At 37.6% G+C, this 15,145-nt stretch overlaps 1 protein-coding gene and 1 long non-coding RNA gene across 2 annotated transcripts in view; one reads left to right on the forward strand and one right to left on the reverse strand.

Moving 5' to 3' along the window:
• LOC106065819 (galactoside 2-alpha-L-fucosyltransferase Sec1-like) overlaps positions 1–4,956 on the reverse strand; it is a 76,960-nt gene extending 72,004 nt beyond the window's left edge. The window contains exon 1 of the mRNA XM_056015070.1: positions 4,937–4,956. The gene's annotated coding sequence lies outside the window, so the exon portion shown is untranslated. The remainder of the gene's footprint in view (positions 1–4,936) is intronic.
• LOC129923572 (uncharacterized) lies at positions 193–1,232 on the forward strand. Its single transcript, XR_008775539.1, has 2 exons — positions 193–522; positions 637–1,232. It is a non-coding gene; the product is annotated as an uncharacterized LOC129923572 (long non-coding RNA).
• Positions 4,957–15,145: the final 10,189 nt, after the last annotated feature.

Below are 15,145 nucleotides of genomic sequence, written 5' to 3' on the forward strand. Positions count from 1 at the left end.
ATATGTCACTAATATAATTTATATATGCTATAAATTAAATTCTTATATCAAGTCGCCCCAACCCTATTCTTTAATGCCAAATGCAATCATTAGCAGATATTATAAAAAGGAGCGAGGATTTATCGTTGTCACTCTACCGCCCCCTCCCCTTTCCAGACGAAAAAATGACGTTTTAAAACAGAATAGTTGTCGCAGTTATCTATGTAACTGTATAGTAGAATTAGTTCTCTAATTGATAGTGCGGCGTTGATCACTATATTGATGACGTCATTACATTATTAATATTTTCTGTGTAGACTAGAGGACTGAGCTTTTGTTGCTTGTCACAACTTCTAGTGACGTAAATTTAGTGTGTGTGTGATTTGCGTCATTTATCGTCTAGTACAGTCTCTCCATTGTTTTGTACAACCAAGATAGACGTGTGTTGAGAGCTCTGGAATTTCTCCTTGGTTTTTGTTATTGGATAGCCTTAGCATTTGCCTTGGACATTTTCTTGTTGGATTATCTTGACCCCTGTTTAGGGTGAGTTTTAATTTTCATTGTATAGTTTTTCTATTTGAATTCGTTCGTAATTGTAAGTCTATAATTAGACTAGATATAGATGATTAGAAGAATCCTTTCTTTTATCTTCTATAGGGTTTTAGCGTCAAGACTAAGTTTTAGTCATAGTCTCAGTTGAAGACTCTATTGCAAGTATTAGTGTCAAGTCTATATGTTAGACTCTGTGTCAAGTCTCAGTGTCAAGACTTGTTTATTCAGTCTCAGTTCTATATTGAGAGTACAACCTTAGGTCTACAGTCTACAGGACTGAGGTCTTTCTCTCAGTTGGTCGTCTGGTGTGCACGTGAATTTGTATATAAGTCTGAGGTTCAAGATTCCAGACTGCGGGTTGCAGTGGTCAGACCTGATGGTGTAGTGTCAACTATGAACTTCTACTTTTTGGAATTGTCGTCAGTGGACAGTACCTGATCTAGAGGCTAGATCTACATATATTACCAGTTGTTGTTTTTGAGATTGAAGGACTATGTGATCCATTGAACTACTTATTATAGTTAAGGTAATATACTATGTGTTTCATAATTATATGAATGTTCTGTATCTAAGAAGACTAACTGGATCATTGTAGATTACATATTATTACATATTGATACTTCATACTATTATTATCAGTCATCATGAATCAGTCATTTGTAAATATATCACAAGAATAAATTTTATTGTTATTTACATCATACACTTAGTTTATTAGTTTATCTACAACTATATGTGTATGATGTGCTTGTCAGGCTGAACTTGAGCCAAAATATTATAAGTTCAGAAAATAATAACAATAATACAAATTGAAATAATATTTAATATTAATAAATATTTGCATTGGAAATATATATAATAATTTGATAAATACAAGAATACAAGAACCTGACAATAGTCAAATTTGGCAACAGAGTCTACGTAATTTCACATGAATTTATCATATTTTTTTAAGTAAGACTTTGCTTTGGAAAATTTAGAATTCATACGAAATGTTTCAGTAGAAGAGTAACGATTGAGATCAGTTCTGAACCCAAATATTCTTTTCTTAGTCGCCTTTTTCCAACCTTTACTCAATCTGATATTTTTCTAGTTAAATAAATTTGGGACTATAGCTCATAATTTATGTTTCAATCCAAAAAATGCAAACAAATTTAGAGTAGAATCTAATAGGTCCACTTAATTTCTCCTCCCACTTCCGACATTTGTTGTTATAGTTCTTTAACAAAACAAAGTTACAATGATGCCTATTGAACAAAATGTATCACTTTCAAATGACCTTTTTTAAAAAAAAATTATTATTTTTCGAATAATTTTTTTTCGGCGGCGATCTTCAAAGCCTTAATCTAAATATGTGGGGTATCTTCAAATCGTTTTATTTGCAATGTAGTAACGGCCTATCTAATTCATATTAGAATATTTTTTTTAAGTATAACATTATTGAAAATGTCATTTTTTAAAAGGATGAATAATGAAGTGTACATGTCAGGAGAATGCGTTTCTTCTGTGAAGAATGCCAAAAAAACGCTTTTGGCGTGGGAGCTTTGCCCCGAACCCCACTGAATAGTAATAAGCTGTAGATGTCAGGAGAATGTGTTTCTGCAGTGAAAAAATGCAAGAAAACGCTTTTGGCGTCGGGGCTTTGCCCCGAACCCCACTGATGAGTAATGATCTGTAGATGTCAGGAGAATGTGTTTCTGCAATGAAAAATGCAAGGAAACGCTTTTGGCGTCGGGGCTTTGCCCCCAACCCCACTGATAGATAACCCTAACCCTAAACGAACCCCACTGATACGTAATGATCTGTAGATGTCAGGAGAATGTGTTTCTGCAGTGAAAAATGCAAGGAAACGCTTTTGGCGTCGGGGCTTTGCCCCCAACCCCACTGATAGATAACCCTAACCCTAATCCGAACCCCACTGATAAGTAATGATCTGTAGATGTCTGGAGAATGTGTTTCTGCAGTGAAAAATGCAAGAAAACGCTTTTGGCGTCGGGGTTTTGCCCCAAACCCCACTGATAGATAATAAGCTGTAAATGTCAGGAGAATGTGTTTCTGCAGTGAAGAATGCAGAAAAAAAACGCTTTTGGCGTCGGGGCTTACAGCGCTCCCTCCAGACCCCCAAGCTATCAGGAGAAAGGGCTCAATATGACTGGTTTTTCTTCGCACAAAGTTGAGAAACACTGCTTTGTACATATATATACATATGCACGTTTATGCATATGGTTAGGGTTTACTGGGTGTTAGGGTTAGGGTTTGGGAAAAAAATCGCCCCTCCCACACACACCCCAGAGTTCTGGATCCGCTAGTGGACGTCAGTCACCTGTTCAGGTCTTGGATTTCATACTTATAGATTTAGAATCGACTTTTCTATAGGGAAATGAAATTCACTGTAGTCTCCCAGTGTCCCTTTAAGCGACATGTTTATTTCAGCAAGAAGTAATACTGACCGAATCAAACTTCCTTTGCCTTTGTGTATTGAAGATTATCATACACAAAGGCTAATCCATAAAAAGAAAAAGCTTTCTGGGTGTGTTCGGGTTCACAGAATACGGAAGTCTTGATAAGCCAAAAGTCTTTTATAGGGCGTCCAATACATTGTTCTATACGACCATTTATTTTCATTTCTTTCAAAATCTTTCTCTTATTTTTTTTTCTTAGTTTTTCTTTAGGTTCCATTATATAGCCACCACATTTTTAATATCGCGTTCTGTTCTTTCTCTCTCTTACTAAATTTTATTGAGTAAATCACGTAAACGGGACCTTAAAAAATCAAAGTGTAAAGAAAAGATTAGATTATTTTGATTAACTTCTTATCTTATCTTATTTTATCTTATCTTATAAATAGCAGACTCAGACGTTCCTAAAAAAAAAAACAAAAGGTAATTACCATTTGCTAATCTAGGCGAGCATGTTAATTAAAATTTAAACTCTACTAAGTCATTGGTTTTCCTGGCTGATTAAGGATTCGCAGGAGATCATTAAGGCAGCCATGTTTAGCCAGTGCTGATACCAACAGTAATGACGTAGGGATTTGACGATTATTCAGAGAGTATATCGGAAAACATATCCTTTGCAAATACCGTGTCTCAATAGTAAGCTACAAGTACAATGCATCCAATCAATAAAATCAATAAGATTGAATCACAAGTATGTATCAATGTGCTGGAACGAAGTGGACTTGATGTGTATGGCGTCACTGTGAAATACTAAGGATACAGAAACCAAATTCAGAGATTTCTCATCGGAATGAACATGTCGTGAGCACTTCGAGAATAATCATATCTATAGTTTTATTCGATACCAATAGTTCTCTTTTTTTAAAGCCAACATTTCACTTTTTATTTATACCAACATTTCTCTTTGTATTTATACCAACATTTTTCTTTGTATTTATACCAACATTTTTCTTTGTTTTAAAACCATTTCTCTTTGTTTTAAAACCAATATATTTCTCTTTGTTTTAAAAACCAACATTTCTCTTTGCTTTAAAACGAACATTTCTCTTTTTATTTATACCAACATTTCTCTTTGTTTTAAAACCAACATTTCTCTTTGTTTTAAAAACCAACTTTTCTCTTTGTTTTAAAACCAACATTTCTCTTTGTTATTTATACCAACAGCTATCTTTATTTTAAAAACAACATTTCTCTTTGTCTTTAAATCAACATTTCTTTTTTATTTAAGCCAACATTCTCTTTGATATTGAACCAACATTTCTTTTTGGTTTAGAAAAAAAATCACTTGTGTTAATTTAAATCATTTAAATCCAATTTTTATCTGTTTCAAAGAATTGCAAGTACAAAGCTTTACATTTAAATGGGGCTGCACTACGAACTAAATGATGAATTGGTTGCCCCTACAATTGTCTCGGTCTCAAAATGTCGTTAGAGATCAAACGAAATATTTATAGAGACAAACGGATATACCTCTAAAGAAAGAAAAAACATTAAGATGGGTTCCGAGTTCATTGCAATTGGCGTGTATGAAACTAGACCAGTTGCCAATGTCACATCCACCACCTTGTTCTTCGTGGTAGGTCATTTCATTTCTTCGGTCTAGGACCTATGTTCACAATGACTCAGGGGCGTAGCTAGGAATTAGTCATCATTTGGGAGTCCGGGGGGGGTGGCTTGACCTCTTTGGATGCCCCTGCATTTTGAGTAATATTTAATATTTAATGTAAAAAAAAAGTCATTTGGGGGCCCCCCTCAAGAGTGGGGCCCGGGGGATTTTCAAATTTTCAGCCATCCTCCCCCACCCTAGCTACGCCACAGCAATGACTCTTAAAGACTATAAGTTATCGGCTGGTTACATAATTTTTGGACAAGGAATGTAATGAACATTTATTTAAAGTAGAAAAGAGGCAAAGAGGTCATCAAAAATGAAAAGCCGAATGACTTACGAAGAGCCGTTAAGAAACGTTAGTTTTCACAGCAACCCTACCACAAGTCAAGGAACAGATGGTGATGATGAATGAACTGTAGCAAAGAAACAGACACCACAAATGATTCATGACGTAGAACTAATTGATTTGATTTTCACATATTTGCATTGCATGTGCATCTGTAATGGACACTTTGTGTATGGTCAATATACCTTGGGACGCAGATCAGGCAAACATAATCACCAACATTAATTAGGAAATCCAGCCCCATGAGAATACGACTTTTTTCAAACACCAACATAGGCCTGCATACATTCAATCGACAGCAGTCATCATTTTGATATTCCAGGGCAGGGGTTCAAAAAGCATTGCGTCTTCGGATCTATTTTACAAAACTAATATCAACTCGCTCTGTCTATATGGGTAAAAAGTTTGTACACGTTATTTCTCCCAGTCCCAATCTCGGATCAAGTTGAAATTTTGCCACAATTATTTTTTTTATCTAACAACACAAGAATCAACAAAAAAAAAACCACTAATTAGTTAATTAGCAATTGGTAATTAATTATTTTTTTTTGGTATATCAAACAAGGGAAAGAAATTATACTTTGACAGAGGTGGTGCTATACGCTGAATTAGTCCCCTTTATAGATGAACGCTTTAAAGTTAGTTTGAAACAAACAATAGAGAACTAGACAATCTTCTGTAGTAATACACACCTCACTAGCAGAGTGGTTAGAATGAGATATCCCTTCCCCAACTGGTCCAGTCACCAGTCACGTGATCACAGCGTAGTGAGAAAGCTAAACGCATGAAATAGAGCGCTCGGTAAAAACAATTGGTAAAAAATGTCTAATAGCACAGATTTCTTGTTGTTGGGATATATCTATTATAAACTTAATGACATGACTGATTGGGACAAGTCAAAAGCTTGCTGTCAGAGTCACTCAAATTTATCACAGCATTAATTATTATTTATCTTTATTTATTTATTTTATTTTAATTATTTCCCCATCGAACCCCCAATTTCTTCACCCGCACCACCTTTTCCTCTCCAGGCTAGACTTAGTTGACCACATTGGAGATAGCTAGGCCGCGTCTTTCGACTTATCTTCCCTTGACCGAGGTAAAGATAGACACATTCTCTTTGATCTTACCCACCGGATGTCTGAATGACGGTCGCGGTTGACACCACCTTGTGTGGAATGCAAGTCAATACTTCCCCCCTCCTTCTCCCACGTCTCTCTTTGATCTAGGAGATCACGCGGACCAACACGCCTATTGACCTTTCCAAGGTGCGACTCCCACCTCGAGTCATATTCACCCACGTGTAAGATAATTCTTAGCCTAGGACATTTCCTGTTTCCGCCCACATTTTCCAGGCCTATATATAAGGTAGATTAAATCAACCAGACACGCTTATTTCTCTATCGCTGTCAATCGAGTCTGGACTACTTCACACATTCTTACTCCTAGAGGAATACCTGGTACCTCCCTCAGGTGTCTGCCTACTCACCTGCCTATTTATTTGCTATCGAGAATCACCTATTGCCTTTGTGCTTAGTGCTATTCAGCACTGCACTTGCCTATTTATCGGATCACTTGCCCACTTGCTATTGAGTGTCTTCTACTGACTACGTGGATCTACTCAACTCTACTACTTGGCGCTATCGGCCTTGCCCGCCTATTCGACAGCCCACCTGTCAACTTATTAGGTGCGACGTCCCTATAGACCAAGATCTGTGCGAGACGTCATAGCTACGCCAAACCCTCTGCAACTCACTGGACTTATCCTGACAACTACGCCGCCCACGGCAGATCAGCTGTGCCCGCAGTAACCTTGTGCCCACGGTAGCCGGCCACCCGCCCTACTGTGCCCACTACAGATATCAGAACTTTGGATTGAGACTCCACAAGAACTGAATCACCGGCGTCCCTCTATCCGCTAGGGCGCCACCTCCAGCTGCAGAACCTCAAGCCAGGACACAGCCAGCTGAGACATCAACAGGAAAACCAGCTAAGTCAGAGGACAAAGTGACATACTCTCTTATTAAGTGCAAGAGTGATGATCAAAATTAATATCAATTAGAGATAGATGCAAACCCTCCCCCTTTTATTCTTTTATGTAAATATTTATGTAAATAAATATTCTTCATTTTTAAATTTGTATCTATCTTTCATTGCTTGTCTCGTTGCGTGCCTGCTCCCGATTTATATGCTGACGGGTTGGAGTGTGATAGTTTCAAAAATAATCATCCCCTAGACATTAAACGCGCCAAACATACGTCACTTTCCCCAACCTGTCACACTGATCCAAACTAATTGATACAACTACACTTCGTATAAGCTTTTTTTTTAATTAAAAAAAAATGTGTTTTCTAGTTTTTTCTTCATTATCTCATCTATCCAGAGTCTCGCTGTTGTAGGCTCTTCTGCAGTCTGCATCCATGGGAGCGAGAAGTGTTCCACGCTGTGCCGCACTGCCAACACAAAGTATTGCGACGTGGCAACCTGTGACCTGTGGTGGCAGTGGAGACCAAAAGCTCGTTGCTACGTCGTACAGACCTGTGACGTGGCAACGAGCTATTTGTCTCCGTTGCACACAGGCTGTGACGTTGCAACTTGTCTGAGATGAATTCAATCGATGTTATTTAGTCGAAGCATTTTGAAACAATCGTAGCGTAGGTCTACATCTATAGACTGATAACTAATAGGGGATGACGTCACCAGCCCAAGAGAAGGCTTAGCCAAGACCAATCGTTATAAAAGGCCTGAATGCTGACCTGCAACGTCACAGCCTGTGTGCAGTCTGTACGGCGTAGCAACGAGCTTTTGGTCTCCACTGCCCACATGTTGCGACGTCGCGGGTCAGTGTTGAAGCCTTCTATAACGAATGTCTCTGCTTAGCCCTTTGTTGTAGCCGCAGTCTATAACACTATCTACAATAAGAGCAACTTCTAATGTCTCATCAAATCCCCGGTGGTAAAGATTGAGAACCAATTACTGACTGAATCGATATGTCAGCCCCAGTGAACGCATGGTGTTCAACGTGAACTCGGCTGGGACTGGGTAAGACAACATCTGGAGCCAATCAGCTGTTGAAGAGCTGGAGCCCCAACCTTTAGTGGCATAAATCATGTGAATGTAGTTACAATGTATGGGATATCAAATCATGTGAATGTAGTTACAATGTATGGGATATCAAATCATGTGAATGTAGTTACAATGTATGGGATATCAAATCATGTGAATGTAGTTACAATGTATGGGATATCAAATCATGTGAATGTAGTTACAATGTATGGGATATCAAATCATGTGAATGTAGTTACAATGTATGGGATATCAAATCATGTGAATGTAGTTACAATGTATGGGATATCAAATCATATGAATGTAGTTACAATGTATGGGATATCAAATCTTGTGAATGTAGTTACAATGTATGGGATATCAAATCATGTGAATGTAGTTACAATGTATGGGATATCAAATCTTGTGAATGTAGTTACAATGTATGGGATATCAAATCATGTGAATGTAGTTACAATGTATGGGATATCAAATCATGTGAATGTAGTTACAATGTATGGGATATCAAATCATGTGAATGTAGTTACAATGTATGGGATATCAAATCATATGAATGTAGTTACAATGTATGGGATATCAAATCATATGAATGTAGTTACAATGTATGGGATATCAAATCATGTGAATGTAGTTACAATGTATGGGATATCAAATCATATGAATGTAGTTACAATGTATGGGATATATGCAAGAAAGTAAAACTCGTTTACCTACCCCATACTACTCCCCCTCTCTCTTTCTCTGTATATAAATACATGTGCTTGAGGTTGTTATATTTTTATGACGCATAATGAAAACAAGATATTGAATAATTCTAATGGTAGGCCTTTAAATCTAGACTTAAAAGACAATGCGCAAAGTTTTCTTGAACATTAACTTATTAATGTTTTTCATTTTTTGGAATAAAATGAGCTTGGTTCTTAGTTCCCTTTATTATTAGTGCCCTTTTTATGACTTACCACCCCTTTATTTAAAAAAAATCCTACTATAATCTGTTTGAGCACAGTTATAGATCTAGAAATGTAGATGTTAGTTGTTTTTTTTAAAATAGAAACACAAACAAAACCTAGTAAAATACTCAGAAAAACACAAAGATAAAGGTATATTTCTTGTTCCTTATGCTAGGACAAATTTGTACAAATGCTCCTTCTTCCCAAGTGCCATTAGAGCATGGAATGAGTTGTCTGAGTCAGCCAGGAAAACCGATCACTATGACAGAGTTATAGTCATTAATTAACATGTATGACTACATTAGCCTAGGGACACTCGTAGGACGTAATCATCTTTTTTGAAGTAACGTCTACATTTTATAAGATAAGATAGAATTATGCCTTACATTCGAAAATTTCCGAAAGTGATAATCCTTTCAGAAAGTCGATAGTCCTTTCAAAACCTATGTTGGCTCTAGATCTAACTCTAGTTCTAAGACCAAATTTACATTTATTTATTTTTTACTTTGAAAAATTATAACGGTCAAACTAGAGCTTGCCAATGAGCTATTACTTTTTTTCACAGCGATATGCATCACCTGTTAAATTCATAGAAAAATCGTTAGAGTCGTTTTTTGATATCAGAGTCCAGGTTCCGCCCTCTATGAAGTTATGACTTGAATAGAGGTATTGTAAAAAAAAAAAAGGTTCAGTGACATAGTAGGGAAAAGAAGCGTTACGACGCCCAAGACGAGCAACGCCACATGCTACCACCAATGAACAAGTGAATCATCAATAACAGATGACGGCGAAGCGGAAACATCTCGAGATACCGCGACAGCTGGTCGGCCGTTAATAATAACTTTCTGTATGTACGTCTCTGAATATAGTTAGTGTGTGACAGCCGTTCCTGGCATACGTTTTTGGCAATACATGAAGTGAGTTTGTCATCATTCTCAATAGAAGATCATCCTGGAAATAAACATCTTCACCCTTCACTTCCTATCGATGAGTCTAATTATCCTAGATTCTGGAGGTACAATCTACGACAACATCCTCCACCAACCAAACCACGTGATTTAGCAAACAAATCTGCCCCCTCTGTTATCCTCAACCAATCTGCTAGATTCTTTTAAATATTAGGGATGGACTTTTCATCAACTTTTTGGGTAGATTTAGTATCTTCTAGCTAGAAAGATTATCTTGTTTTATCTCTTTTTTAGAGGTCCCCTAAAGGAAAAAGCTGCTATTATATTTGTGTGACCTCTCCGACCTTCCGACTGTAAAGTATATGCATAAATGTTATGAAAATATACAAAATATAATCTCCCAATGCTTGATATAGCCTTCTCTGTTAGTTTACTGTTAGTAACAAATAGTTTTTTAGAAAGGTGTAATATAATGAAAGAAAAAAAACGGGTTACATATTGTTACGATCTCTCCTAATCAGGCCTTCTGTAAACACTGCTAAACACAACACAACACATTTAACACATCAAGAAATTGACGACATGGCTCCAAATAATCTGGTACTTTAATAATGGTCAATTAAAACAGTCAATATGACACACAATTGGCAATACATCAACACTAAAAATGCTATACTGTACATCACCGTACTAAACTAATAAACTCTACTGTCTCTATCTCTTCCTGGATTCGTACATTCACTTCAGGACTCCACCAGGACCGACTTCATGGCAGACTAACAGTCCCGGTCTACTTGCTGTCATGTCTTGAACTGAACTGCATTACACACTGTGTCTCTGGTCCACGCAGGCTTATGATCAGATGACCATAACCCGGGTCCTATTCACGTGCAAAGTTCATGCCAGTACTGTCCCTTGCCCTTCGATATAGCACGCTAAACTTTATTACTGGCCTGTGTCACATATGTCAGCTGATCACACACAGTGAACCCTATTGCGTCGCGAATAGGGTTACAACAATATTTAATTTGAATTTTAAAAACAAAATCGTTCGCTTTCAGGAGATAAAAAAGTAGCTTTTGTACCAGAACTTTGCAAGCTTCAAAATATCATCACATCGTCTTTTCAATATCTTTCCTGATGTTATTGTTGTTGTTGTTGTTGTTGTTGTTTTTAGATCATATCAACGTGACAGGACTTACGGACAGACAGACCGAACAAACTAATAATGACTTTTCCCCTTTCGGAGGCCGATGAAAAGTGATTCTAATATTAACATGAATATCTTCAAACAAGGAAGTCCGAAAATAAAAACATGCAAATATGTGATAAAAGAGAGAGAAAAAGAGGGAACGTGAGAGAGAGGGAACGTGAGAGAGAGAGGGAACGTGAGACAGAGAGGGAACGTGAGAGAGAGAGAGAACGTGAGAGAGAGAGAACGTGAGAGAGAGTATAAAACCATTGAGTTAGATGACAGATCTTTATCAGTTTGGTCACAGCTAGGTAGAAGGTGGGGGGGGGGGGGGGAGAGAGAGACTTTACTTCATATTAATGGGGCGGATGGTTGTGGTGCAATGTGTCAAGTACATACGAGGTCGTAAATTGGAAATAGGGAGATGAAGATTAGGGTTACGGTTCGCTTTTTCTTTTCCAAACGGGCAGACGATATTAAGTTTACCTTCGGATTCGGATGACGATGGTGTTATGAGGGCCAGCACAATAACCAACCTCTTGTACATTTGAACTCTAGTCGTGTAAGCCTGCTTGAACAAACCGTTCTGTCTGGAAGGGGTCAAGTCAATGCCTATGTAAGACATCGCTGTTTCCGATGTATCTGGCACTTCCGGGCGTATGGACTAGAATACATGGCCAAAGGCCGAGCACGCCGGGAACCCCCGCCATTTTTCTATGTCTTACAAAGCTAACCGTGCAGGACTCGCCATTAGTGTAACGGTCTCTTGAGGAACGGCGCATGGATTATCGACAGGGAGGTGGAAGCTCTCTTTCAACTCCGCACTGTGCAATGGGAAAGCTCTCGCATTCCCTTAGACACTCCCACGGGAGTTTTGTTTTGCTATTCATTTAGCCTAATCGCTTCCTCAAGTGATCGTTTCCACCCGAGTGCCACGTTGAGGTAGAATAGCGTAACTGGGTCTGTAGTTATCTACCATGCCACTCGTTCTAGATTTGTATTGAAACATTCATTCCTACTGTTGTTGGTAGATCTAATTGAGTGAACATGTTGGTGAATAAATCAATTACTTGAAATGTTTTTTAATTACAATAGCGAGTCATTAAATGTCCAAACCAAACAACAGAACAAATAATTTAGATTAAGTTTTAATCCAGCCTTTATAAACACAAAACTTTATGACATAAAGAAGGGCACAGTCCACGTCGTCAGATCTACTACAAACTGTCTTTTCGTCATTCGTCCGTTATTCTTCTCTAGCCTATTTCCGTTGTAACTTTTTAATGCACTGTCGCATCACTAAGGAAATACCCAATTAAACCCAACCTCTACGATTGAGTCATTCCAACACATAGAATGGCTGCCTGGTCGTATTGTAAACGCTCTGGACAATCTTTCGATAGCATTGATAGTCCCGGGCTCCAACCTGCTCGCCGCCTTCTCCTGTCGTTTTGATAAAGATTATCTTCAAATCTGAAGGAACATCCGAAACATGTAGTAGCATTGAACATTTTACGTTGAAATTTGAAATCAAATTTGTATTTGATTGAAGTACGGACGCTAAATTTTGGGAACATAGAAAGATCACAAGATTTTATTTTACGTTGAAGTGCGAATTCACAGTTTCCTTTACAATCGATGTATTTTTCTCTATCATAGCATAATACAATGAACGAATACTAATTTTCTCCTTGGCCTGTCGTTAGGTTTCTATCTATAGTAGCTTGTTTTGGTCTGTCAATGTTTTAGTTTGTCACAGGAAGTAGACTCGGGGGGGGGGGGAGTCGATGAGTCAAAATGACAACAGAGAACTAAGAGTTGAAGCTAAGAGGGTACACTTGAAGGATCAAAGTGTTTTTGAGTCGTTCAATTCATTAAAACATTAAGTTCTATACAGTCAAGGCAGTTTGAAAACATACTTAAGATTTGCAATTCAAAGTAAATAAGGCGTCTCTTGAGTTCAAAACTTTTTTTTTTAATTTAAAATGTAGCATTTCATCTGGTTACGCCATAAGTCACAGAAGCATTTGTCTGCCGGGCTCAATATTATATTTCATTCTTCTATGCCTTAATGGATTTTTTTCAGTTAAGTTTTCCTTTCGGTGACAAATGTCCATCTTTGTATTTCTCCAGCTGTCTCTTTAGCAGGCAAAATCTGCTACAAGCAGGATAAAATAACACACATACTTTGGCCTCCAGTCCTACTTCAAGCCTGAAAGGAAAAAAGACGCTCTGCGATCATGACAAGACAGGTTTGGAGCCTCCCCTATTGCAATTGTCGAGCATTAAACATTGCTTTTATACCGTTTCATGGGAGTTCACAGGTGCATCATTTGTAACATTTGTCTTCCCTCGTTAACCCATAAAAGTGACTTTTGTGGTAAAATCGTTCTAGAACTTCTAGATACATTTTTATATAGCAGCCTTAGGAGCAATCTAATTAATATATAGCAACCTTAGGAGCAATCTAATTAATATATAGCAACCTTAGGAGCAATCTAATTAATATATAGCAACCTTAGGAGCAATCTAATTAATATATAGCAGCCAGATTAACTAGAAGTAAACTTTATAAATAACAAAGCACTGTGACACTCGTAGTGTGTGATTGGTACAAATCAATAATTTCAGACACAAGGTCAGATGACACAACACCAAGCGTTGCCAAAGATATTTGAATCGGTGACAAACCAACAGAAATCCATTTTAAAGAATAGAAAGTTTTAAGAAAACTGAAACCAGTCAATGAATAGAAATTACAATACTCCAAGATATACAATAAGGCTTGTCTTCGAGTACGAAGATTAATGAGGAATGCATTATTTCCCGTGGCTATGCAGCCCCAGCTGTGACCTGTATATTTTGCCACATCCAGGGAAAGCGTAACCATTGTCCGCCGGTGGTCGATTACTATATACCGGGTGCAATATAAAATAACAAATCCACAGAAATAGATTCAGAAAAAATGTTTAAAGTTATTATCTGTTGGTCATTTAGGGAGTGTTTGTAATAGACATCTTTTTTTTTCTTCAACTGTGTGGGAGCTAGTCCATGTCTGGTTTATTCAACTCTATTTTTAGCGGCCCCCGAAAGGGGAAAAGACGCTATTAGTTTTGTGGGAAATATCTGTCCGTCCGTCCCGTTTAGATCTCGTAAACTAGAAAAGAGATTGAAAATCCGACATCACAATATTTTAGACCATTCAAAGTTCTGATGCAACGGCTACTTTTTTTTTCTGAAAGCGAAAAAATCTAATTTTTAATATCAGTTATGCAAGCAGTTTTTTAAAGAGAAAAGGCTAATTAGTATGCATTATAAGTTAGACCTTAATTAAAAAGAATAGTAATCTTGTAAACGTCATTTTCGTGAACAAATTTTATTGCGGAAATATTTCCTTTTTTTTTTTTCGAATAAGAGATTGATCCTTTTCAAAACAATTACATCTTCAGTTAGGCCAGGAGAGGCTCGGTAGCTGAGCGGTAAAGCGCTTGGCTTCCGAACCGGGGCCCCGGGTTCGAATCCTGGTGATGACTGGGATTTTCAACTTCGGAATCCTTAGGTGCCTCTGAAAAGGGGAAAAGTAAAGGCGGTTGGTCGTTGTGCTGGCTACATGACACCCTCGTTAACCGTAGGCCACAAAAACAGATGAACTTTACATCATCTACCCTATAGACCACAAGGTCTGAAAGGGGAACTAGTTAGGCCAGGTTCACATCTAACTTTGCATTCACTTGCACCTATCCTTTGATCTGCTGTACCGTTGGGGCACTACACAAGATCTGTCAACCTTCTTTCTCCATTCTTATCTCTCATTTGTCTTTGATATAATTTCATTTGGATGTTCTTTCTAAAAATATTGAAGCTTGCCTGGGTGGACCACTTCGGGGGCCGATTTTGAGTTTGTGTTTCCACACAAACTGTCTTTGTAATCTTGTGTTTCATTATTTCTTATTACGACATTTCTGATAGACTTTACTTTTAATTTATCTTTAATTTTTCATTTCTCTCTTTCTCCTGTTTTTCTTTCTTCCGGGTAGACTTGGGATTGTTTAGTCATTCTCCCATCTTTGGCCAATACCTCTAC

The sequence above is a fragment of the Biomphalaria glabrata genome, chromosome 17, assembly GCF_947242115.1.
Source record: "Biomphalaria glabrata chromosome 17, xgBioGlab47.1, whole genome shotgun sequence".
Classification (NCBI taxonomy): domain Eukaryota; kingdom Metazoa; phylum Mollusca; class Gastropoda; family Planorbidae; genus Biomphalaria; species Biomphalaria glabrata.